Here is a 24,891-nt window from a genome sequence, read left to right as displayed (position 1 = left end):
GCGGGAGGGGGGGGGGGGAAATAGCACCCGAAGTAAACCCACAGATCAGACCATCTATGCTAGTCTACCACTACAAATCTATGAGAGAAGTGCTTGCGGTCCTTGTAGCCCTTGGAACACCTGCCCGCGCCTCATCAATTCATAGACCATGCCAGGCTGCCCATCTCATTTGGGTCCTTTGGCGGCACAGCCACAGAAGGGCCTAGCGGGAGTGGGAGCGGCGGTGACAGGCAGAGGGGAGGCCCCAGGCAGAGACGCTCAGTTTGGTGGTTGCGAGGAGGATGGTGGGGGAAGGGCCCGAGGCTCCCACCAGTCCCGGCGGGGAGGGGTTCCTGGGGGCCGAGGCTGGTGAGAGGAGGCCAGAGGGGGGGGCAAGGCAGCCAAGCAACACAGTTGGAGCCTCCCTCCTCCCTGGCTGGCAGGGAGGGAGGGAGAGGAGCTGCTTCCTATGAAACCCGGGAAATTTAAGGGACATCCATCAATAAGGGAAAGCGGGACATGGCGCTGGGATAAGGGACTGTCCCTCCAAATAAGGGACGCTTGACAGCTATGCACCTGACATACCCTCATATCAAACTTTCCAGTTTGACCCTCTCAATTGGTCCTAATGGGAGGCAAACTGTGCTGTTGTTTCCTAAGCCATAAAAGGGTGTGAGAGTCACACAAGGGCTCCTCTGTCCTCACCAGCAAAAGCATTTCAGACACCTTTAGGTTTGGATAAGGTAGTTCACACAGATACCTTCATGCCTTGCCTTTCCCCACACCCCTTAGGACTGCATCCTAAATGTATTAAACAAATAAATGGGAAGCCGCCCTATAGAGAGTCGGATCTTTGGTTCACTTAGCCCATTCATGTCTACACTGATTGGAAGCAGCTCTGTGGGAGGGGGGGGCATAGCTGTCAACGTTTCCCTTTTTTCAAGGGAAATGCCCTTATTCCAAATAGGATTCCTCGCAAGAAAAGGGAAAAGTTGACAGTTGACAGTTCAGAGAGTGGGGATCTTTTTCAGTACAGTGGTACCTCGGGTTACATACGTTTCAGGTTACATACGCTTCAGGTTACAGACACTTCAGGTTACAGACTCCACTAACCCAGAAATAGTACCTCGGGTTAAGAACTTTGCTTCAGGATGAGATCAGAAATTCGGCGGCGGCGGCGCAGCAGCAGTGGGAGGCCCCATTAGCTAAAGTGGTGCTTCAGGTTAAGAACAGTTTCAGGTTAAGAACAGACCTCCAGAACGAATTAAGTACATAACCAGAGGTACCACTGTATTGCCTGGCAAGGCCAGGGTTTGAAGCTGGGCCCTGTGCATACAAAGCAGATCAAGGAATCATAGAAATATGATTCTATGAACTATGGTAACTTCCAATGAATACAGCACACTGAGCTGTTAGCAAATCTGAACAGAAGAAGAAGAAGAAGAAGAAGAAGAAGAAGAAGAAGAAGAAGAAGAAGAAGAAGAAGAAGAAGAAGCAGCCTCCCAAAACTTACCAAGATGATGCAGCTGCCGAATACACAGGAAAGTCTCCCATTCCTGGTATGAAGCTCACAACATTAACCAGCTCTCTTGCTCCAATCACTCTCGGCATGACAGCAGCCCCACCTCTGTGCATCCCCCATCGCCTGCCCCATTAAAAAGGCACCCAAGTGTCAGATTGCCACCCGCCTGCCCCACTGCTCCTCCCCCTCCTGCTGAGTTGTCTGCATGCTGTTAAATTAAAATTAATCTTCCTTGCTGACTGGTGCTGACCTTTGCAGCGAGCGCCTGGAAACAGAACATCACTCCCCTGGGGGCTGAGCGGAGAGGTGGGGCTTGGAGAGAGAGCAACACCTCTTGAGTTGCTGTGCCAGTCCAGGCAGGATGTCCAGCACACGCGCACATTTCTTAAAAGTGAAAAGTTCCCAAGGCACTGTGTTGCCTCAAGTGGGTGCATTTTGCACAATCCAATGAGCGATCAAATGTTGACGTGAGAGAGATTTGAAGTGGAAACCATCTAGAGGCCTGATCTGAAAAGGATCCACCCACACCCTGTCAGTGCCAGATTGTTCAAGACCTCAACTATGGGTGACTGTGGCAAACTAAGGCCTGGGGGCCAGATCCGGACCAATTGCCTTCTAATCCAGCCTGCGGATGGTCTGGGAATCAGCATGTTTTTACATGAGTAGCATATGTCCTTTTACAGTCATACCTTGGGTTACAGACACTTCAGGTTGCGTTTTTTTGGGTTACGGACCTGCCGAAATGCAGAAGTACTGGAACGGGTTACTTCCAGGTTTTGGGGTCACACATGCGCAGAAGCGCTAAATCGCGCTTTGCGCATATGCAGAAGCACCAAATTGCAACCCACAGGTTGCGAACGCTGTGGGTTGAGAACATGCATCCCGCATGGTTCACGTTCGCAACCTGAGCATCCACTGTATTTAAAATGCATCTCTGAGTTATTTGTGGGGCATAGGGATTCGTTCATATTTTCCCCCAAAAATATAGTCCAGCCCCCCACAAGGTCTGAGGGACAGTAGACCAGCCCCCTGCTGAAAAGGTTTGCTGACCCCTGGTGTAGGGATATCACACCAAGTATTTGTGTACCTTAAAGATAAAGGGACCCCTGACCATTAGGTCCAGTCGTGACCGACTCTGGGGTTGTGACGCTCATCTCGTTTTATTGGCTGAGGGAGCCAGCATACAGCTTCCGGGTCATGTGGCCAGCATGACTAAGCCACTTCTGGCGAACCAGAGCAGCGCACGGAAACGCCGTTTACCTTCTCGCCGGAGCGGTACCTATTTATCTACTTGCACTTTGACGTGCTTTCGAACTGCTAGGTTGGCAGGAGCTGGGACCGAGCAACGGGAGCTCATCCCGTCGTGGGAATTTGAACCGCCAACCTTCTGATCAGCAAGTCCTAGGCTCTGTGGTTTAACCACAGCGCCACCCACGTACTTGTGTACCTTACATGTACTAAAATTATCCCTGGTGCTTGACAGGATGATGAGCTTACTGGTCTGATCCTTTGTGGGGGGTATTAGATCTGTGGGATTCTGCAGGATCCAGGGTGGCCCACTAGGTTTTCCTCTGGGTCCAGCTCTGACCAGGCTCAGGTCTTGATTCATGAGGTCCGATCAGACTGAACTCTCTGGTCCAGGAGTGAAGTTAGTCATTAGGATTGCAAAGCTAACAAGACTCCACTGAGGGCACATCTGCACTATGCATTTAAAGTGTATCATCCCTCTTTAAACAGTCATTTGGGATATACAGAAGAAGAAGAAAAAGGGGTAAATTCATGGAACTGCTGAAGGACGGGGAGGGAACTCAAGGTTTGATATGTGAGAATTGTTTAATTTTTTTTAATTGTTGAAATGTTTATTTGTTATAAATGAAAATGATAAACAAACTATATAAGGCAGGCTCTGAAATAACCTGGTCCAGAGGTGTATGAGGCCTTTTATGTTAGTGCAAACACCTTAAATTTGAGAGTACTTGAAATTACACATGTCACCTTGCAATAGGGCTCCTCTCTTGAACAATATCCTCTCTGAATACGGTGCCTGTGGTTTGCAACCAGGAACATGCCTCACCACAAAACAATACATTTTTATTTTATTGAGAACTGGGTTTTCTCCCGTGCAGATTTAAGTGATCCGATCAACCAATTCGTCAACAAAACTCTTACTCAGCTAATAATGCTTCAACTGATGAGTGACCAGCGCAAGTCTTTGCTAATAGAATTCCACTCTGTTTTACCAAAATGATATTCTTCATATACTGAATTAAAGATCAAAAGGAATAATAAATTCCAGTGTTGTCTCTATCTGGCTTTCATGGAGGCAATAACAAACTTATTTAGCGCTTGACTGTGTTTCTTCTGTATCGGAGACTGTCAAGTCAAGTTTCCAGACTGGATGCCCCGTTGACATTCTCTAACAGCCTCCTCCAATTTAATTGCCAGGAGAAAAACAAATGGGTAATGAAAAAACGCCCAGTGAAAAGTCTGTCAGGTGTTAATTGTTTAAAAATAAAATAAAGCCATCAGCTTCAAGTGATTAAGGGTGAAAAGATTGATCAGGCAACTCTTTTCCACAGCATCCTAATCTAATAGCATCATTGTCACCGAAGGAAAGCCAAGTGAAATCACTCCACCTCATTTCAGGCATCTGTGATTGAATGTCTCATGTGAAGGATCAGACCCACAACAGTCTTGTGAGGTAGGTAGGTAGGTAGGCTGAGCCGGGATGTGGTAAATATGGGAGCTCAAAGTGGGCTCCTGATTCCGCCTTCGCTGAAACAAATGGTGCTCACAACAATCTATCAACCAATCACTGCTGGGAGCACACTGACAAAGCCAAAAATATTACAGATACAAAATGATGTATTGTGACATGTATTGCTTAGATAGGTGACCATGAGAAAAACGTATTTCATATCAAAAACAATTAAAATTTATAGAAATTTATAGAAAGGGGGAGGGGAAATTAAAATATGTACTTAATGCATACCAGACTGTACTGTAAACTATGGGTGCCATTCTACAACATGCCTCATTAAATCACACCAAACTGCATAAAATTATCACATTTCTTTTGGTCTCTTGCTACTTTTAATTTTTGCGTCAGTTTGTCCAATAATGCTGTTTGCAAAATTGCATTAAATTGTTGGTCCTTAAATAATCATTGTAATGATTTCTGTGTCCTGGTGTGGGCTATTTCTTGCTGCTTTAGTTGGGTTTTTTCTGGTTTTGGTTTTAGATTATTTTTGTAGGTCTGCAAACCTTGGGGTTCCCCTGGGCCACTCTGTTGACTCCTCCTTGCTCCCAGGGCTCTCATTTCCCTCAGTGCTCACCACTTGAGTTTGCTAATAGGGAGAGTGATAGTTAGACAGTCACTGACAGACCTATCCTTCTCCATGCATTAGTATAAAAGTAAAGGTTGAGGGACCCCTGAGTCGTGACCGACTCTGGGGCTGCGGCGCTCATCTCGCTTTATTGGCCAAGGGAGCTGGCATACAGCTTCCGGGTCATGTGGCCAGCATGACTAAGCCACTTCTGGCGAACCAGAGCAGCACACGGAAACACCGTTTACCTTCCCGCCGAAGTGGTACCTATTATCTACTTGCACTTTGACGTGCTTTCGAACTACTAGGTTAGCAGGAGCAGGGACCGAGCAACAGGAGCTCACTTCATCGTGGGGATTCGAACCGCCGACTTCCTGATCGGCAAGTCCTAGGCTCTGTGGTTTAACTCACAGTGCCACCCACATCCCATGCATTAGTATAATCCCCTTTTAAAGTCATTTAAGCCACACAACCCTTGCCGCAAACTTGCAGTGATGAATTCCATAAGTTAATTATGGAACTGGAATTGCTGGGATCGGCCACAGCTTCTTTTGAAGTAAATGCTAGTGGGAAATTCAGGCTGGCCACGCCAGACAGGCTATTTAATTCACAGCGGCAACTTGTGCCTGCACCATGGCAATGTCCTGGCAGACCCTGCAGCTGACCAGAGGCTCCCTGTCTAACTGGCTGTCTTCCCTGACCTCATCAGCACAAGACATTTAAAGCAGAAGCATGGCACAATAAACAGGCATGGCTTTCCTCCACAAGGAATCCTGGGACCTGTAGTTTTTAGAGGTTCTGGGAATTGCTGCTATTCCCATCTCAGAGCTACAGTTCCCAGATTTTCCAGGGAAGAGAGAGTGATTGTTACACCACTCTGGAAACTGTAGCTCTGTGAGGCCAATAGGGGTCTTTGGGGGTTCAGAACAAGGCTGTTTAAAGTGGTTCAGTGCTGTTTTAAATATGCGTTCCCTCTTGTTTTCTACCTGCTTCTGTTCCTGGCTACCAGTACCTGCTGCCATTTCATGCCCACCTATGCTTAGCAAAGTCACAAAGGGCCTTCTCCCATGGTTTTGTACCTGTTAAAAAAGGTAAAGGACCCCTGACAGTTAAGTCCAGTCGCAGATGACTCTGGGGTTGCGGCGCTCATCTTGCTTTACTGGCTGAGGGAGCCGGCATTTGTCCGCAGACAGTTTTTCCGGGTCATGTGGCCAGCATGACTAAGCCACTTCTGGCGAAACCAGAGCAGCGCACAGAAATGCCATTTACCTTCCCGCCGGAGCAGTACCTATTTATCTACTTGCACTTTGACGTGCTTTCGAACTGCTAGGTTGGCAGGAGCAGGGACCGAGCAACGGGAGCTCACCCCGTCATGGGGATTTGAACTGCTGACCTTCTGATCAGCAAGCCCTAGGCTCAGTGGTTTAGACCACAGTGCCACCCACATCCCTTGTACCTGTTAGGAATGGCCAGGTCTGTCTAAGGTCGCTATGAGATGAAATGGAAAGTAACCAATTGTAATTTTGATCTATGCATATATGCTCATTCTGAAAAGGAAAGTGCCAAATACGAGTGTAAAAGAGTCAGGTTTTTAATGAGAAGTTATAATGAGTCTGAATGTACAGTTAACAGAGAGAAGGAGACAGCTGCTACACACTAAAATTGCATAGCATCCCCGACAACACCCCTGCCCCTTTTATCACACCATTTTTAAGACAAGACAGAAATGACTAGCCATTTGGAGGAGTGAATAAACTACAAATAGTACCCAGCATCATATTTTATAATTTATTTTATTGCGCTCATGTTCCATTTTTCTTGTTTGCAAGGCTCCAAATTGTTTTTGTGCATGGAACACATGTCTTTCCCCCCGCAATAAATAAGTATATCTGGTTGGTGATCTGCTTTAAGTTTTTATGTGGCTTTTTTATTAGGTGTGTATGATACACACATACTTTGACATCTTAAGGAAATTGTAGTACACGCGGGTGATGCTGTAGGTTAAACCACAGAGCCTAGGACTTGCTGATCAGAAGGTTGGCGGTTCGAATCCCCTCAACAGGGTGAGCTCCTGTTGCTCAGTCCCTGCTCCTGCCAACCTAGCAGTTCGAAAGCACGTCAAAGTGCAAGTAGCGCAATAGGTACCGCTCCGGCGGGAAGGTAAACGGCGTTTCCGTGCGCTGCTCTGGTTCTCCAGAAGCAGCTTAGTCATGCTGGCCACATGACCCGGAAGCTGTACGCTGGCTCCCTTGGCCAGTAAAGCAAGATGAGCGCCGCAACTCCAGAGTCGGTCACGACTGGACCTAATGGTCAGGGGTACCTTTACCTTTTAGTACACAAGTATTTTTATAAATAAAATAAACATACACAAAGCTGCCTCACACCATGTCAGACCAATGGTTCATTAACTCAGTACTGACTACACTGACTGGCTGCAGCTTTCCACGATCTCAGACACGAGTCATAGAATTACAGAACCATGCAATGCAGGAATCTCAGCTAAAGCATCCATGACAGATGGCAATCCAACTTCTGCTTGAAAACCTCCAAGGAAGGAGAGTCTACAACCTCCCAAAAGGGAGTCAGTTCCACTGCTGAAAAGCTCTTACTGTCCGAAAGTTCTTCCTGATGCTGAGTGGAACCTCCTTTCTTATAAGCTAAACCCATTGGTTCAGTCCTACCCTCCAGCAGGAGAAAACAAGCTTGCTCCATCTCCCATGGGACAGCCCTTGGGATATTAGAAGATGGCTACCATACCTCCTCTCACTCTCCTCTTTTCCAGGCTAAGCATACCCAACTCCCTCAACCGTTCCTCACAAGGCTTGGTTTCCAGCTTGTCAATATCCTTCTAAAAATGTGGTGCCCAGAACTGGAGACAAGACTCCAGGTCTGGCCAAAATGCTGGAGATTCCGCCACTATACTGTGGCCCTTCCCTAACCACGGGGGTCTCCAAACCAGGTCCAGATCAGGTTCTGACCTGCTTAGGTTCTGACCAGTCAAAAATATCGCCGACCTCAGAGCACAGAAAAAGGTGGCCAATGGTCCAATGGCAGATATGGGGTGAGGAACCTGTAGCCCTTCATCCTTGTCCATTGGCCGTGCTGGCTGGGCTTGATGGGAGTTTGAAGTTCAACAACATCTGGAGGGCTGCAGTTTCCCCATTCATGTCATAAAGACTGACTGAATGCCATAACATATACTCCTAATTAGGTGTTTCAACCAAGAACCTTGATTCTAATAATAATAATAATAATAATTTATTATTTATACCCCACCCATCTGGCTGAGTTTCCCCAGCCACTGTGGGCGGCTCCCAATCAAGTGTTAAAAACAGTACAGCATTAAATATTAAAAACTTCCCTAAACAGGGCTGCCTTCAGATGTCTTTTAAAGATAGGATAGCTGCTTATTTCCTTCACATCTGAAGGGAGGGTGTTCCACAGGGTGGGCGCCACTACCCAGAAGGCCCTTTGTCTGGTTCCCTGTAACCTCACTTCTTGCAATGATGGAACCGCCAGAAGGCCCTCAGCGCTGGATCTCAGTGTCCGGGCTGAACGATGGGGGTGGAGACGCTCCTTCAGGTATACAGGACCAAGGCGTTTAGGGCTTTAAAGGTCAGCACCAAGACTTTGAATTGTGCTCGGAAACGTACTGGGAGCCAGTGCAGATCTCTCAGAACTGGTGTTATGTGGTCTTGGCAGCCACTCCCAGTCACCAGTCTAGCTGCCGCATTCTGGATTAATTGCAGTTTCCGGGTCACCTTCAAAGGTAGCCCCATGTAGAGCGCATTGCAGTAGTCCAAGCGGGAGATAACCAGAGCATGCACCACTCTGGCTAGACAGTCCATGGGCAGGTAGGGTCTCAGCCTGCGTACCAGATGGAGTTGGTAAACAGCTGCCCTGGACACAGATTTGACCTGCACCTCCATGGACAGCTGTGAGTCCAAAATGACTCCCAGGCTGTGCACCTGGTCCTTCAGGGGCACAGATACCCCATTCAGGACCAGGAATGAGGAGTGGCACATGAATGAGAAAGAAGAAACTTCTTTCCTTTCCCTTTCCTCCCTACACCCAAGCAAGTAAAAGGAGGAGGGGGGATGCTGTGCAATCAAAGTGTCTGTCACACTAATCGGTACGTTTACACTTAAAATGTGATTTTTCTCTCTCCCCAGACTTTCCCTGATGCCACACTGCTATTTAAAGCGTTTTTATTCCCTCCGGTGCCGAACCAACTCCTGCCTTTGATATAAATGTTTTGACAAGAATGCACTTTTATGAGAAGAGTTTTGAAGGTCCTTGTGGTAAATGATATCCGTGTGCAAGCAGGAGAGCGGGGAGCAGAAAGCGGCTTCTCCGCAACCTCTGCTTTCAGTCTGAATGCTTGCTCCCCACCTTCTCTTTTTTGGAAGAAATTTGCACGGCCTTGGTAAAGCAAGTGGACAGCATTTACAACCTGCTAGGATGTACTTTGGGAGGACACCATAAAGGAGGCAGAACTAAGTGCACCCTTCTGGTGGCCCCATCTCAGAAAGGATACCAACCGAGATGGGGAAAGGGTCAGAGAAATGGCAACCAAAATTATCAAGGGATGGGAATAAGGAATGTCTAAAGCTGGATTTCGCAGGGACAGAGGAACCAGAGACCAAATTGCAAACCTGCGCTGGATTGTGGAGAAAGCTAGAGAGTTCCAGAAAAACATCTACTTCAGCTTCATTAACTACGCAAAAGCCTTTGACTGTGTTGACCACAGCAAACTATGGCAAGTTCTTAAAGAAATGGGAGTGCCTGATCACCTCATCTGTCTCCTGAGAAATCTCTATGTGGGACAAGAAGCTACAGTTAGAACTGGATATGGAACAACTGATTGGTTCAAAATTGGGAAAGGAGTACGACAAGGCTATATATTGTCTCCCTGCTTAGTGGTTAATAAGAGATGGGGCCAAATCACCACTGGAAAGTCACATGTTCCCCTTCCCAGATGAACAGATACCAAAGGGAGGCCACAGTACGTTTCCAAGCACAATTCAAAGTGTTGGTGCTGACCTTTAATGCCCTAAACGGCCTCGGTCCAGTATACCTGAAGGAGCATCCCCACCCCCATCGTTCAGCCCGGACACTGAGATCCAGCCTTCTGGCAGTTCCCTCATTGCAAGAAGTGAGGTTACAGGGAACCAGACAGAGGGCCTTCTTGGTAGTGGCGCCCACCCTGTGGAACACCCTCCCATCAGATGTGAAGGAAATAAGCAGCTATCTTATCTTTAAAAGATATCTGAAGGCAGCCCTGTTTAGGGAAGTTTTTAATATTTAATGCTGTATTGTTTTAAACACACGATTGGAAGCTGCCCAGAGTGGCTGGGGAAACTCAGCCAGATGGGCGAGGTATAAAATTATTATTATTATTATTATTATTATTATTATTATTATTATTATTATTACAGACCTTGACAAACAAGGCAGGGAGGCGCAGCCTGCTTTTATGCCTGGCTGGCTGCCCAGGCAGGCAGGCAGGCAGCCAATGCCCTTTCAGCCAGCAAAGCACACACCACACCACACACCCCGGAGGCTGCTCACTGGCCAATTTGAGCTGTAGCAGCCAGCTACCCAGGCGGCCAGGGGGGAATCCCCCCAAATGGCCACCTGGCCATATGCATTCCATTCTAGCTGCTCAGGGATGGAGACTGAGTGCGAGGATCCGCAATAGCCCCCTACCCACAGGAAGGGGTGAGCATCGGTTTTGCCCAGCTCCTAGGTGTCTGGGTGCTATGGCCAAATGTCTGGCTGGACAACTTCTCTGCTGCTTTCAGCAGCTTTGCCACCCTGTAGATAACCACATAACTTTGCTTTCAGTGTCAAAAAGAAGACAGAAACAGAAAGGGATGAGGAACCCAAGAAAACGTTTAGCTGAGCTTATGTGATTGCTGATCCATTGCTATTTGATGTACCTGTGGGGACAATTTATTTGCCCAAGTATAAAAAAGTCTGGATGGGAAAAATGGGCCCTTTTGAGATAGACTCCTTCCAAGATTGGATATACAAAATTAAAAATGACTGGTAAAGGACTATGGCCTAAAAAAAATAAAAATGTGGGAGCTACTGGAAGACATCAGATTCGAGAAATATTGGGGACGCAACCGGGGAAAGGGGGAGGGAAATTTGGAATCCAAAGGGTGTAAAACTACATTTTATTTTATTATATTTTAATCTATTATGTATATTAAAGGGGAGAACGCGTGGAAGGGATTAAGTCGATTTTAGGAGGTGGGCCAATATTTTCAAATTGGGATAATGACACTAAGTTTAAAATCTGGGATAAGAAATTGCTTAACTTATTTGTAAGAATTGGAATGCAAGAGGGGGAGGGGAGGGGAAGTCCTGGAAAGATGATATGGAAAATAAGACTTTAAATTGGGATGTTTTGTTTTTGATATTGTTATAATTGGAAATGCCTAATAAATATTATTAAAAATATTTGCTGCTGAAGAATTATCATTGAAATAGGTTATTATCCTGGAAGAACTGTTCTGTCATCTGCTGCTGTGCTTGGAGTACCTTACTGCTACGTTCAGAACACCTATCACCACACATTTGCAGGATATTGACTGTTGAAAGACATTTTGCCTCCATCTCAGTGTTCTTCAATAGTGACTGAGCATGCCTACTAGTTCTGTTTATGGAACATTTATTTCACTCCTATTATTTGTGACTCCATGCACTTACCACGTGTTTTCTGTTTATGAATTGTGATACAATATAATGTTATAAATATTTTGTCAGTACATTATTAGCCGCATGTTGCTTTTGGTTGTTCAGAGCTGAGGGGTGTCAGTGGAACATTTGTGGGAGTTCTGGTGTGACATATGAACCTCTGCCATCCATGTTCCACGTTGCATGCCAGGTTTTTCTTCCATGCCCTGAGGGAACCTAATAGTGTCCTTTTTCTCTCACTAATGCTTGCTCTCCCTAGATAAATATGAAATTGAATTTGATAGAAAACAGCATTACAGTTCCTCTTTTGCATCTCTCTTATGTAATCGTTGAGTATTGTTCCACTTAATGGGGAGAACAGTTTCTGATTCAGTTTACTGCTGTCTCCTCTAGGGGATTTATCTTGCTCTGGGGAATGCTACAAGTCTTTATTGATTAATATATATATATATTCTTTAGCATACTTAAGAAAAGGAAGACTGAGAAGTAATGCATGTAACCAAACAGTTGAAATTCAGCCCCTAAGGACTGGGGCATAAACACCAGTTCCCAGCCTCTTTATTCTCCCCAAAACTCAGCCATTTCAGACAGAGGGAGAAGGAGGAGGAAACAATTGTGGTTAGATTTGCTGACAGGTTTTACCCATCAGCTCCTTCTCAACATGGCCTACACTAACAATACTGCAGATAATGACTGCAAAACATACTGCGCTCATTTAAGGGAACATCTGCATGCAACTTGGCTAATGTGGCCTGATGTCTTCTGAAAACACTAGCGGCGTCTAAAGGATGTTCTCAGGTGCCTGTTTGTGCCAAACTAGACATGTAGGTTTTTAGGGGAGGGAAATGCAAACTGTATTAGCCAAGAGGGGAGGGTGATAATTAATGGGATCAGATAAGGCACTGTGAAAGAATTTAACATTTTCCTTCCAGCTGTGGCCTTGAGAAAAACTCCTTTCTCTAAAGCTAGCTTTTGCATTGGGAATAAATCCCTCGTTGGAGCCAATCCCATTAATTTCCGAGATGATGACATTTGGGTTTGTTGTTGTTGTCGTTGCTGTTTTAAAATAACCCATTGCACATGAGATGCACACATGCGTTTGAACCAAGATAGATGATGGAAACTTTATTTGGATTAGCCACTAGCCATGGCAGTAAGATAAAATATTCTGGGGATGGAGCTAAACAGTTAGCTATACAAAATACGTTCTGGTGGTTTTTTGTTGTTGTTGTTTAGTCGTTTAGTCGTGTCCGACTCTTCGTGACCCCATGGACCAGAGCACGCCAGGCACTCCTGTCTTCCACCGCCTCCCGCAGTTTGGTCAGGCTCATGTTTGTAGCTTCGAGAACACTATCCAACCATCTCATCCTCTGTCGTCCCCTTCTCCTTGTGCCCTCCATCTTTCCCAACATCAGGGTCTTTTCCAGGGAGTCTTCTCTTCTCATGAGGTGGCCAAAGTATTGGAGCCTCAACTTCACAATCTGTCCTTCCAGTGAGCACTCAGGTCTGATTTCCTTAAGAATGGATGCGTTTGATCTTCTTGCAGTCCATGGGACTCTCAAGAGTCTCCTCCAGCACCATAATTCAAAAGCATCAATTCTTCGGCGATCAGCCTTCTTTATGGTCCAGCTCTCACTTCCATACATCACTACTGGGAAAACCATGGCTTTAACTATACGGACCTTTGTTGGTAAGGTGATGTCTCTACTTTTTAAGATGTTGTCTAGATTTGCCATTGCCTTTCTCCCAAGGAGCAGGCGTCTTTTAATTTCATGACTGCTGTCACCATCTGCCGTGATCATGGAGCCCAAGAAAGTAAAATCTCTCACTGCCTCCATTTCTTCCCCTTCTATTTGCCAGGAGGTGATGGGCCCAGTGGCCATGATCTTCGTTTTTTTGATGTTGAGCTTCAGACCATATTTTGCGCTCTCCTCTTTCACCCTCAATAAAAGGTTCTTTAATTCCTCCTCACTTTCTGCCATCAAGGTTGTGTCATCTGCATATCTGAGGTTGTTGATATTTCTTCCGGCGATCTTAATTCCGGCTTGGGATTCATCCAGCCCAGCCTTTCGCATGATGAATTCTGCATATAAGTTAAATAAGCAGGGGGACAATATACAGCCTTGTCGTACTCCTTTCCCAATTTTGAACCAATCAGTTGTTCCATATCCAGTTCTAACTGTAGCTTCTTGTCCCACATAGAGATTTCTCAGGAGACAGATGAGGTGATCAGGCACTCCCATTTCTTTAAGAACTTGCCATAGTTTGCTGTGGTCAACACAGTCAAAGGCTTTTGCATAGTCAATGAAGCAGAAGTAGATGTCTTTCTGGAACTCTCTAGCTTTCTCCATAATCCAGCGCATGTTTGTAATTTGGTCTCTGGTTCCTCTGCCTCTTCTAAATCCAGCTTGCACTTCTGGGAGTTCTCGGTCCACATACTGCTTAAGCCTGCCTATTGGTTTCATCAATACAAATGACAGAATTTAAGCAAATCGTGTCCTCCAAATCATGGAGAGCCACAGGTTGTGGTGAGATCACCAAACTGCCTTCATGTTGCTGGGGCGGGCCTGTTTGGATGACCTCCGCACCTCATTGGTCGCTCCTTTGTTACTGGGGAAAATTTTCTGTAGGTTGGGGTTTGATTGGCAACTAAGGGACTATTTAAGGGTCTGCATGAGGTGAAGCACTTTCTCCTTCGCATCACGCAGTGGATCTCCTGTGCTCCCTATAATTTAAAGGTTGTGTTTTTGACCTTGCTATGCCTGTCTAGGGGTCCTCTGTTTTTGGAGCAGGGGCCTGGTAGGAATTTTGCCATTTGGCTGATTGGCTGGTGCCATTTGGTTTTTGCCTACTGCGTAGCAAATTGTCACAACTTTGTAAGGTTGGCGATTAGGCAATGGTTCATTCTTTGGTGGAGGGGATTATGGATTGGCTGTGCCTGCCCTCATTTGTTGTTGTTGCTGCTAGGGAATTCTGTTAAAGGAATCCAGGGGCTCAATTTGCTCTGTCCAATCCCCTCTCAGGGGTAGGGCCATGCCAGAGTTCCTGGGAGCATCTGGGATGAACTAAGAGGTGGAAATCCGCCTCTGTGCTCCCCCAGTATGTTTTCCCTTACTGACCTTTGGAGGTTCCAGTTGTCAGTCCTCTTCCTGCCGGTGCAGGTTCAGGTAGTCCGAACCAATGCCTAAGCAACCACTCACATGCTGGAATCAATAAAGTTGTGGCCAAATTAATGCCAAAAAATCTTAAACAAATATTCTGAGTCCTGTGTGATTTATTTTAAAGCCCTAAACGGCCTCGGTCCAGCATACCTGAAGGAGCGTTTCCACCCCCATCATTCTACCCGGACACTGAGATCCAGCGCTGAGGGCCTTCTGGCGGTTCCCTCACTGCGAGAAGCCAAACTACAGGAAACCAGGCGGAGGGCCTTCTCGGTAGTGGCGCCCGCCCTGTGGCACACCCTCCCATCAGATGTCAAAGAGAAAAACAACTACCAGACTTTTAGAAGACATCTGAAGGCAGCCCTGTTTAGGGAAGCTTTTAATGTTTGATGCATTACTGCATTTTGATATTTTGTTGGAAGCCGCCCAGAGTGGCTGGGGAAGCCCAGCCAGATGGGCGGTGTATAAATAATATATAAATATATTATTATTATTATTATTATTATTATTATTATTATTATTATTATTATTTTATTTTGGAGGGTGTTTGGGAGTCTTCACACGCAAAGTGTACCTTGGTCCTCAAAGGCAGAGACATCACAGGCATGAGCCAATCAGTGCCTTCCACAGCTGTCCCTCCCTCCCCCAATCTTAATTCCAACAACACTACAGGAAACTTGCAGCCCCAGAGTTTTCCCTGGAACAGAAAATGAAATGTGTATATGAAATGTAATGGGACTGTTCTGAAACTGGCTCTGCTGCTTTTAAATCTTCACGTCTGTCTTACAAGAATGAGCTGTTAATTTGAAAACGAACTTGCACTGTAAGCCAAAACAAGTAGGAGGAAAATCATATTTTGCTTCCTTTGAAATTCTTCCGGAAAAATCTGCTGTTGTTTCATTTCGGCAACCCTGCTTACGCTTCTGATCTTCCCCGAAGGGTAAGCAGGGAGAGAATGTCAGCCTAATCCATTTCTTATCACTCATGGGTTTGGGGTCCATGGAGCTATGCAAAAAAAAAAGAAAAGAACAAATTCCTTTGCCCCACAAATAACCCAGAGATGCATTTTAAATAAAAGCACACATTCTACTCATGTAAAAATACAGTGGTACCTCAGGTTACATACGCTTCAGGTTACATACGCTTCAGGTTACAGACTCCGCTAACCCAGAAATAGTGCTTCAGGTTAAGAACTTTGCTTCAGGATGAGAACAGAAATCGTGCTCTAGTGGTGTGGCGGCAGCAGGAGGCCCCATTAGCTAAAGTGGTGCTTCAGGTTAAGAACAGTTTCAGGTTGAGAACGGACCTCCGGAATGAATTAAGTACTTAACCTGAGGTACCACTGTACACTGATTCCCGGACCATCTGCAGGCTGGATTTAGAAGGCAATTGGGCCAAATCCAGCCCCCGATCCTTAGTTTCCCTACCCATGCTCTTGTGAATGCTGTCTTCACTTGCAGTTACAGTGGTACCTCTGGTTACGAACTTAATTCGTTCCAGAGGTCCGTTCTTAACCTGAAACCATTCTTAACCTGAGGTACCACTTTAGCTAATGGGGCCTCCCGCTGCCACCGCACCACCAGTGCATGATTTCTGTTCTCATCCTGAGGTAAAGTTCTTAACCCCAGGTACTACTTCCGGGTTAGCGGAGTTTGTAACCTGAGATGTTTGTAACCCGAGGTACCACTGTACACTGCATCATAGAATCATCAAGTTGTAGAGTTAGAACCCAGCGTCATATTTTGTTTATAAAACATTTCAAGTTACTGGGCGCTATGTGACAGGTGTTTTTTTTTAAAAAAGAAAGAAAGAAAAAGAACCAAGAAAAGGAATAAAAGACTCTTGCCTTTAGGCTCACAATCTAAAAATCGTTCCACACAATTGGGGTACAGGAAGTGTTGGGGAGGAATGAGCAGCAGGTGGGGGCAGCGAGATGAAGAAATAAACAAGATTGGCCCCAATCAATTCATTTAAAGCACACACACCCAAAGAATCCTGGGAACTGTAGTTTACCCCCTCACTGAGCTACAATTCCCAGCACCCTTAAGAAACAGCCATTCCCAGAATGCTTTGGGGAGGGTGTTTTAAATGTGCTTTAAATACATGAAACGCACACAGCGTCAGTCTTGACAAACTCCAGATTTTGCATTAGACAGAACTGGGCTTGAAGATCAGTCTGCATTCCAGATATCAGCCTAACTTTCTCTCCTTTTCTTAACAGACCTAGAGGGCTCACAAACTGTAAGTAAACTACTTTTGACTGCAGTTCGGGGTTCACATGATCAAATGCTCCTCCATACCCAAATATCCTTTCATGTACAAAACTAACATGCCAGGGACATGGGTTTGTTGTTCAGTGCCTGACTTTTGAAAGCAACAAACATATGCAGGCCTACTTGGGAATTTGCCTCACACGATGCAATGGGGCTTACCTCTGAGCAACCATGCATTTAGGATTCTGCTACAAAAAAAATTCTTCTCCACCCACAAGTCTTCTACCTATTATCTACAGCAAAGCTGACCGAGAAGCAAAACTCTTGAAAGGCATGCATATAAAATCAAACATTCTTCTCTTCTGTGCCTGTTTTGCAAAAGAAATAAAATAAAAAATAACCTGCCAATTTCCTCTTTATCAATATTAGTGGAATATAAGAATTCATTGGGTTGTGTGTGGCTGTCTATTTATTTCTTGCCCCTTGTTTTGCATCAAACAGCTCTATTTTGAACTCTGAAAAGAATTCGCTGGAGTAGTTCAAAAGGCCAAATATAGCTAGTTCCTAATGCTGCAATAATAATAATCTCTTAAGGGATAGCTCCTAAATTTAGAGAAATGATTGCTATAGAAGCCAGCGAAACAGGCATTAAGAGAAATGGTCCCCTAAGGCGATCCCTTGGCTCAAATGCTCACTTCCAGTTCCTTATAGTTGTTAATAATTTGAAAGTTGAATTCCTGTGGTGACAGTGGTGGAAATTGCTTCCTCACTGGCAGCTTTCCCCCTGTTGAAGTGAAACTAATATGTTGCATTTTCTTTGCAAGCATCTTTTTGTGTTAAATGTCACAAAAAGAATCAATAGCGGGTCTTGAACAAACATCAGCCTTGGGGGCATGCTGGAGGTCAGTAAATGGAGAGCACTGGGGCTAAATCTGGACCTTTTGGAAAAAGTTGCCTGGCCCCAGTTACTAATCTGGATGTAAAAGAAAGCTAAGGGAGAGCGGAACTTTGAATGACAAACTGATATTCCTTGGATTTCTGGCAAAACTAGTTTTTTTGTCTTCATGGGAGATGGGGTCCTTATTTTTGAACGAGATGTTGCTGCAAAGGTCCTAGGTCCACAACAGAAGTAAAGTGTCCTGATCAAGGGAAATAGTACTATTTTATTTTGCCTTGATCAGATACCACCTGGCGCCAGTGGCTTAGCGTGGGGGGTGCAGGGGGGCCGGCCACACCGGGCGCAACATCTGGGGGGGACGCGATCGCACTCGCAGCTCTCTGCCCCTACCCGGCTCACTCACTCTCTCTCACTGCAGTGCTGGCTTTGCGAATCCGATCTGAGCCGCCGGGTCGCCGCCCACTGTGGAGGGGGGGTGCCAGGCATGCGGTGCGGGTTAGGGGGCGCAAATCCATGGGTTAGGGGGCGCAAATTACTTGCCTTGCCCCGGGTGCTGACAACCCACGCTACGCCACTGCCTGGCGCACTGTATCCAGTTCTGGGTATCACAGTTTAGAAAAAATATTGACAAGCTGGAAGGTGTGCAGAGAAGGGCAGCCAAGATACTCAAGTGTCTGGAAACCAAGCCTTATGAGGAATGGTTGAGGGAGTTGGGCAGTTTAGCCTGGAGAAGAGGAAAATGGAAGGAGATATGATAGCAATCTTAAAATATCTGAAGATGGAGCAATTTTGTTATCTGTTGCTCCAGAGAATGGGTAGGCAAACTAAGGCCAAGGGGCGAGATCCAGCCCAATTGCCTTCTAAATCCAGCCTTCAGATGGTCCGGAAATCAGCGTGTTTTTACATGAGTAGAATGTGTCCTTTTATTTAAAGTGCATTGCTGGGTTATTTTGGGGGCATAGGAATTCATTCATTTTCTTCCTCTTCAAAATATAGTCCAGCCACCAACAAGGTCTGAGGGACAGTGGACCTGGCCCTCTGCTGAAAAAGTTTGCTGACCCCCTACTCCAGAGAGTAGTACCTGAACCAGTCAATTCAAATGACAAGAAATGAGATTGTTCCCTGAAAAGAGGGCTTTGGTTGTTAAACCACTCTGGAAATTGTAGCTCTGCGAGAACAACTCCTAGCATTCTTAACAGACTACAGTCCCCTGGAAAGCCATGGCTGTTATAAACTGGCATAAGATAAAGGGTAAAGGGACCCTGACCATTAGGTCCAGTCGTGGCCGACTCTGGGGTTGCAGCGCTCATCTTGCTTTATTGGCCGAGGGAGCTGGCGTACAGCTTCCGGGTCATGTGGCCAGCATGACTAAGCCGCTTCTGGCAAACCAGAGCAGCGCACGGAAATGCCAATTACCTTCCCACTGGAGCGGTACCTATTTATCTACTTGCACTTTGATGTGGTTTCGAACTGCTAGGTTGGCAGGAGCAGGGACCGAGCAACGGGAGCTCACTCCGTAGCAGGGATTCGAACTGCCGACCTTCTGATCGGCAAGTCCTAAGCTCTGTGGTTTAACCCACAGTGCCACCCCGTGTCCCCATAAACTGGTATATTACTGCTTTAAATGTACAGCAAAGATGGGACCTATATTGCCACAAAAGAGGCCAACACCTCCTAAGGCAGTCTATTCCTTTGTTGATCAGTTCTTATCATTTTGCAATACTTTGTGCTGGTCCCAGTTCTGCTCTCTGGAACAGCAGAGAATGAGTTTACCCCACTGGCTGCATGATGTATGAAGAGATCTGAAGATGGCTATCATGTCCCATCTTCATCTTCTCTTCTCCAGGCTCTTCTCCCACACTCTTCCAGTGTCTCAGGTTTCCCCAGCCCTTTATGACAAGGATGGGAACCTGTGGCCATTCAGATGCTGTTGGACTCCAACACCCATAAGGACAAGCCAGCATGGCCAATGGGCAGGGATGCTGGGATTTGTAGTCCAACAATGCATGGAAAGCCACAAGTTCCCCATCCTTGCTCTAACAGGTAATAGGATAGAATCTGTGAGCGTAAAGTCGGGGCAGTGAACATGCTCACCCTCCGGATGTTGTGGACTCCAAATCAGATCACCCCTGACCTTTAACCATGCTGGGTGCTGCTGATGGGAGCTGCAGTCCAAAGCACCTGGAAGGTACCATCTACTATCAATGACTGGGGGCGGAGGAAGCTCTGCACTACTTCTAACACAGATACTTTATGAAAAGTGATGGCAATCCCCGATGTGAAGAAGTTGTTCACTTCAGTTGGTTCCCCCTCCTCTTCCTTCACCATGGAATTTCATAGCTAATCGTGATGGACATAGAAAGGCAAATAACCAACAATGAGGAGAAGAATCCATAAAACAGATTAAATTAAGCCCCGTCATAAATGATAAGGCTTTCTTGTTAGACAGCCTGGCAAGACATTGTGAATGTAGGATGTCATGCTGAAAACCATGCCAATTGAACAGATTAGAAAAGTGTCAGTCTCCCTAGCCTTTCATACAAACAACACGTCTCTCTCTCTCTCTCCAGAAAGCAATTCCCAGCTGACTTGACAACTCAGCTTCCCTCCGTTACCCAAGGTGGAACAAGATCTTTCCAACATAAGACAATTTAAAACTCACACATGAAAACGAAGACCACCACAGCCAACCACAAATGAACAACCACACCCTAGGCCAACCCCAACCTCTCTCACCACCAAAGGAACACAAGTGAACAGCAGAGAACCTGCACAAGCAACGCTGACACCAAACCCTACATATATGAAGTAAAATAGAAACATCGCCACCAGACCCCACCCATCTTTCCCCCTTTTCTTCCTGATGTCTCAACAAATGAAACTGATTTGTTAAAATGTTACATGGGGGACGGGGAAATATACGAGAGAGAGACATTGTGCACACTTTTGTAAATCAAGAAAATCTTTAATAATAATAATTAAAAATTAGGCTACTAAAACAACTGACAAACGGCAACAAACCTTCTCTCTGCGCTCTCTGCCCTTCTCATTTCAAAAGCACAGACTGCTGATGAATAGGGAAAATGCAGGAAAAAAGTATTTGTTCCTCTCATTATCTGATCAGCACGCAGCACTCATGGTAGTAACCCTGGGGCCAAATCATTGGGTTATTACGCCTGCCAAGAGTTCAGCATGGTAACCAAGGAAAACTCTTTTATCTGCCAATGTTTACAGGCAGCTCTGGATTTACACAGAGAGGGGGATTTGCTGGAGAGAAGCACAGCCCAAAATCAAGGTGCATCTGAAATGCTTGCTTAACTCCACAAGGCTGAATCGCTCAGCATCTCTACCAGTTGCCAGAGCTGTTGCATGCATGCACACACACACACACCACTGTGGGCCCGCATTCACAAGCTGCACTGGCATAATGCCCACTGTATAAATTGAATCTCAGCAGCGAGTGCCATGCTCTGTGGCAGTCACACAGGGCTTTGCCCAAAGATTCTGCTGATTGACTATTTGCACCCCATGGCCCGCAATGTGCAGGCCCAGAGAAAAGCCAGGACAAATGCAAAAAAAATGGGGTTTTCAACCTGACTGAAGAAGTTTAATTAACCAAATCATTCCTTGAATATAAACTCAATAAATCAATACCTCAATAAATGAGCATGAGATAACTGACCATTAGCAGAAGGCAACATTTTATTTTTTAAAAAGAGAGAGAGTTCATCTTTAATATGTTTCTTTACAGAGCCATTCCTGAATATAATAATGCGCTAGTTTCAAGGAGGAGGGGGAGACATCAACGATTACAAGTTTGCTCCTGCCAGTTGCAATCTCCTCCCTACTCCAAAACTGCACACACATACAGTGGGACCTTGGTTCTCAAACTTAATCCGTTCTAAAAGTCTGTTCCAAAACCAAAGCGTTCCAAAAGCAAGGCGCGCTTTCCCATAGAAAGTAATGCAAAATGGATTAACCCGTTCCAGACATTTAAAAACAACCCCTAAAACAGCAATTTAACCTGAATTTTACCATCTAACAAGACCATTGATCCATAAAATGAAAGCAATAAACAATGTACTGTAGCCACACAATCAATCAGTCAGTAGCTGAACTGGGTTCCACACAACCACAAAACAAACAAAAAATTGCAAAAACAAAAACGCAAAATAAATAGCAAAAACAGACAGACCTTAGCGTAACACTCAAAACGGGACACATTCAGCTTCTGAAAGAAGTTCACAAACTGGAACACTTACTTCCGGGTTTGCAGTGTTTGGGTTCCACGTTGTTTGAGTACCAAGGCATTTGAGAACCAAGGTATCACTGTATATATATTTGGGCTGTGCTCCAGATTCGGTTGAGTCCAAGCCAAATCTGGCATCAGATGAGCAGAGGCAGATTTAGGGGAGTGCAACTGGTTCGCCCGCAGTGAGTGCCAGAACAATTATGTACTTAAGACAAGTGGCAGGGGGCGCCAAATGTTGGCACTGTACAGCGCACCACTGAAGTCTGGAAGCCCAAAGTGTGCCACTGAGATGAGTCAGGTACAGACAGCCACAGATAGCTACAGGTTGTGTTGGTTGACCCAGAGCAAGGTATGTCCGCAAGGCCAGGGGGGAGGGGTCAGGTAAGAAGGAGAGGAAGCTATCAGGTACAAAAACCCTGCAAAATTACCTAGACCTACCCTCATTGCCAAAAGAATACAGGGCCCTGATGCTTGACTATCCTTACTGAAAGAAGCTGCTCACAAAGAAGCAAGATTGATGCCTTCGCTGAACAGCTGTTCAGAGGAGGAACCCAATCTTGCTGGGTTCGGGGCACTTTTTTTGCAGGTGGCTTCGTTGCAGAGGAGCCATTTGCAAAGGGACACACTGGACCAGGCAGGATTGGTGCTTCCTCTCACTGATCCTGCAGGGCTGTCCTTTGTACAGTGGTACCTCGGGTTACATACGCTTCAGGTTACAGACTCCGCTAACCCAGAAATAGTGCTTCAGGTGGCGCGATGGCAGCAGGAGGCCCCATTAGCTAAAGTGGTGCTTCAGGTTAAGAACAGTTTCAGGTTAAGTACGGACCTCCGGAATGAATTAAGTACTTAACCCGAGGTACCACTGTACACAGCTTCCCTGCAGAGAAGAGGAGATAACCAAGATCATGTCCCTCCCGAGTTCTCCTAGTGAGTGGACAAGTGTGGCTCAGGCTGCCTCCTTGCCTGGAGCTCTGGCAAGGTTCTCCCCAGCCAACCTTGGCCAGAGATTCTCCAGCTGCGATTCCTGCATTGCAGGGAGTTGAACCAGATGTTCCTTGGGATCCCTTCCAACCTTACAATTCACTGATTCTGTGATACCATTTTTCACAAAATGCATCAAAGTGGTGTAAAGTAAAGGTAAAGGTACCCCTGCCCGTACGGGCCAGTCTTGCCAGACTCTAGGGTTGTGCGCTCATCTCACTCTAGAGGCCGGGAGCCAGCGCTGTCCACAGACACTTCCGGGTCACGTGGCCAGCGTGACATCGCTGCTCTGGCAAGCCAGTGCAGCACACGGAATGCCGTTTACCTTCCCGCTGGTAAGCGGTCCCTATTTATCTACTTGCACCCGAGGGTGCTTTCGAACTGCTAGGTTGGCAGGCGCTGGGACCGAACGACGGGAGCGCTCCCCGCCGCGGGAATTCGAACCGCCAACCATGCAATTGGCAAGTCCTAGGCGCTGAGGATTTACCCACAGTGCCACCCGCGTCCCTCAAAGTGGTGTACAACAATGTAAAACAATGACAGTTCGCAGAATCATACTGAAGACCAAGCACATACAGCAAAAATAACAAACAGTGAGCCAAGTTGATCAAGGGTTGAGAAAGGCTTGGGCGAACAAGAATGTCTTCAACTACTAGTGGGAAAGCATCCCTGAAGGTTCCAATGGACTCTATAGAGTACTGGAATTTCAGAATGTAGGTGCCACCACCAAGAAGGCCCCTTTCCTGGTTGATGCCAGTTGAACCAATTGAAGGCACACTGTTCTCCATCACGACGGTGTGAGGCTTGGATGGTGAAGCCATTGCTAGTCTGCTAGTCTGCTTCAGAGTTCTTTCTGCCTGTCTCAATGACTCCTGCAGTTGTGTTTGGTGAGGGGAAGTGGGATGAAGCCCTCTTTCTCTGCCACCATCTTCTCAGGGTGGATTTGAAGTCACTGAGGTCTTGATTGCCTCCAGCGGGGCTCAAGCATTGCTTCTTGCCCTGCCTCCGTTTATTGAACACATAGGAACAAGGGAGGTCAAACCCTGCCTCTGCCGGCAGCCCTTGCGCTCGAGGGTTTTCAAAGAAGAAATTCTGTCCAATTCATCTGCAAAACTCTCGAGCACGAACGCTGTCGACAGAGAAAGGCACAAAAGCTGCCAGATCTTATTTTGCCAGGCAATGCAGAGGAGCATAAATTGCAGGCTCTGGTTTACCAACCAAGCTTAATAAATGCAGTACTCTGGGCACTGGGCAATGTTTCAATTAAGAGAAGCTGGAAACCATTAGGCTAAATAGAGGAGAAGGGGTGAGCAAGTCTTTCAAAGCCTTTTTGCTTTTCATTAAAACAAATCAGGATGTCTTGGAACACTGGAAAGCAAAGGACTAGCTTCAGCTGCCCCACCCTCCTCCTTTCCTATTCTAAGAATGCCACCAAGCCCATGAGGTTTATGGAGGAACTCAGAGGCATTCAGGGAGGAAGGAAGTAGGAGCTTGTCTCCCAAAGGTAAGTTAATACATTGTTTTAATTTTTAAATAAATCAAAATCAGGAGGAGCAGGAGGCCTTGGAGGGCACAAAGTGGTGTTTGGGGACACAATACTGGCAACTCCAGGCTTAAACCAATGTTGCAATAACATGTTGGCAGAGGAATAGGGCACAGCAGGAACTGATGTTATCCTGCTAGGCTAGTTCATTCTCAAAGCGCACAGATGGGTGCCCCAAGGGACCCCTTACCCAGAAATTTTAATTATTTGACCCAGTTTGACCCAGGGAGTCTTGCAATATTAGGGATCTCTAGGGTGCCCAGGATCGAGGCCCTTGGGTTAGATCTCTCTGGCTTATTTTGGGTTTCTGC

The 24,891-nt window shown here is 46.2% G+C and overlaps 1 protein-coding gene across 20 annotated transcripts in view; it reads right to left on the bottom strand.

Annotated features, from left to right (window-relative positions):
• RIMBP2 (RIMS binding protein 2) overlaps positions 1–24,891 on the bottom strand; it is a 296,295-nt gene that overhangs the window by 119,038 nt on the left and 152,366 nt on the right. Inside the window, exon 1 of one of the 20 annotated variants that reach the window (XM_077920575.1) lies at positions 1,493–1,545. The exons of the other annotated variants lie outside the window; for them this stretch is intronic. The gene's annotated coding sequence lies outside the window, so the exon portion shown is untranslated. Of the gene's footprint in view, positions 1–1,492; positions 1,546–24,891 lie in introns of those variants that run through there. 20 annotated transcript variants of the gene reach the window in all.

Source organism: Podarcis muralis, chromosome 16, assembly GCF_964188315.1.
Source record: "Podarcis muralis chromosome 16, rPodMur119.hap1.1, whole genome shotgun sequence".
NCBI lineage: Eukaryota > Metazoa > Chordata > Lepidosauria > Squamata > Lacertidae > Podarcis > Podarcis muralis.
This window is presented reverse-complemented; position numbering and strand designations above follow the sequence as displayed.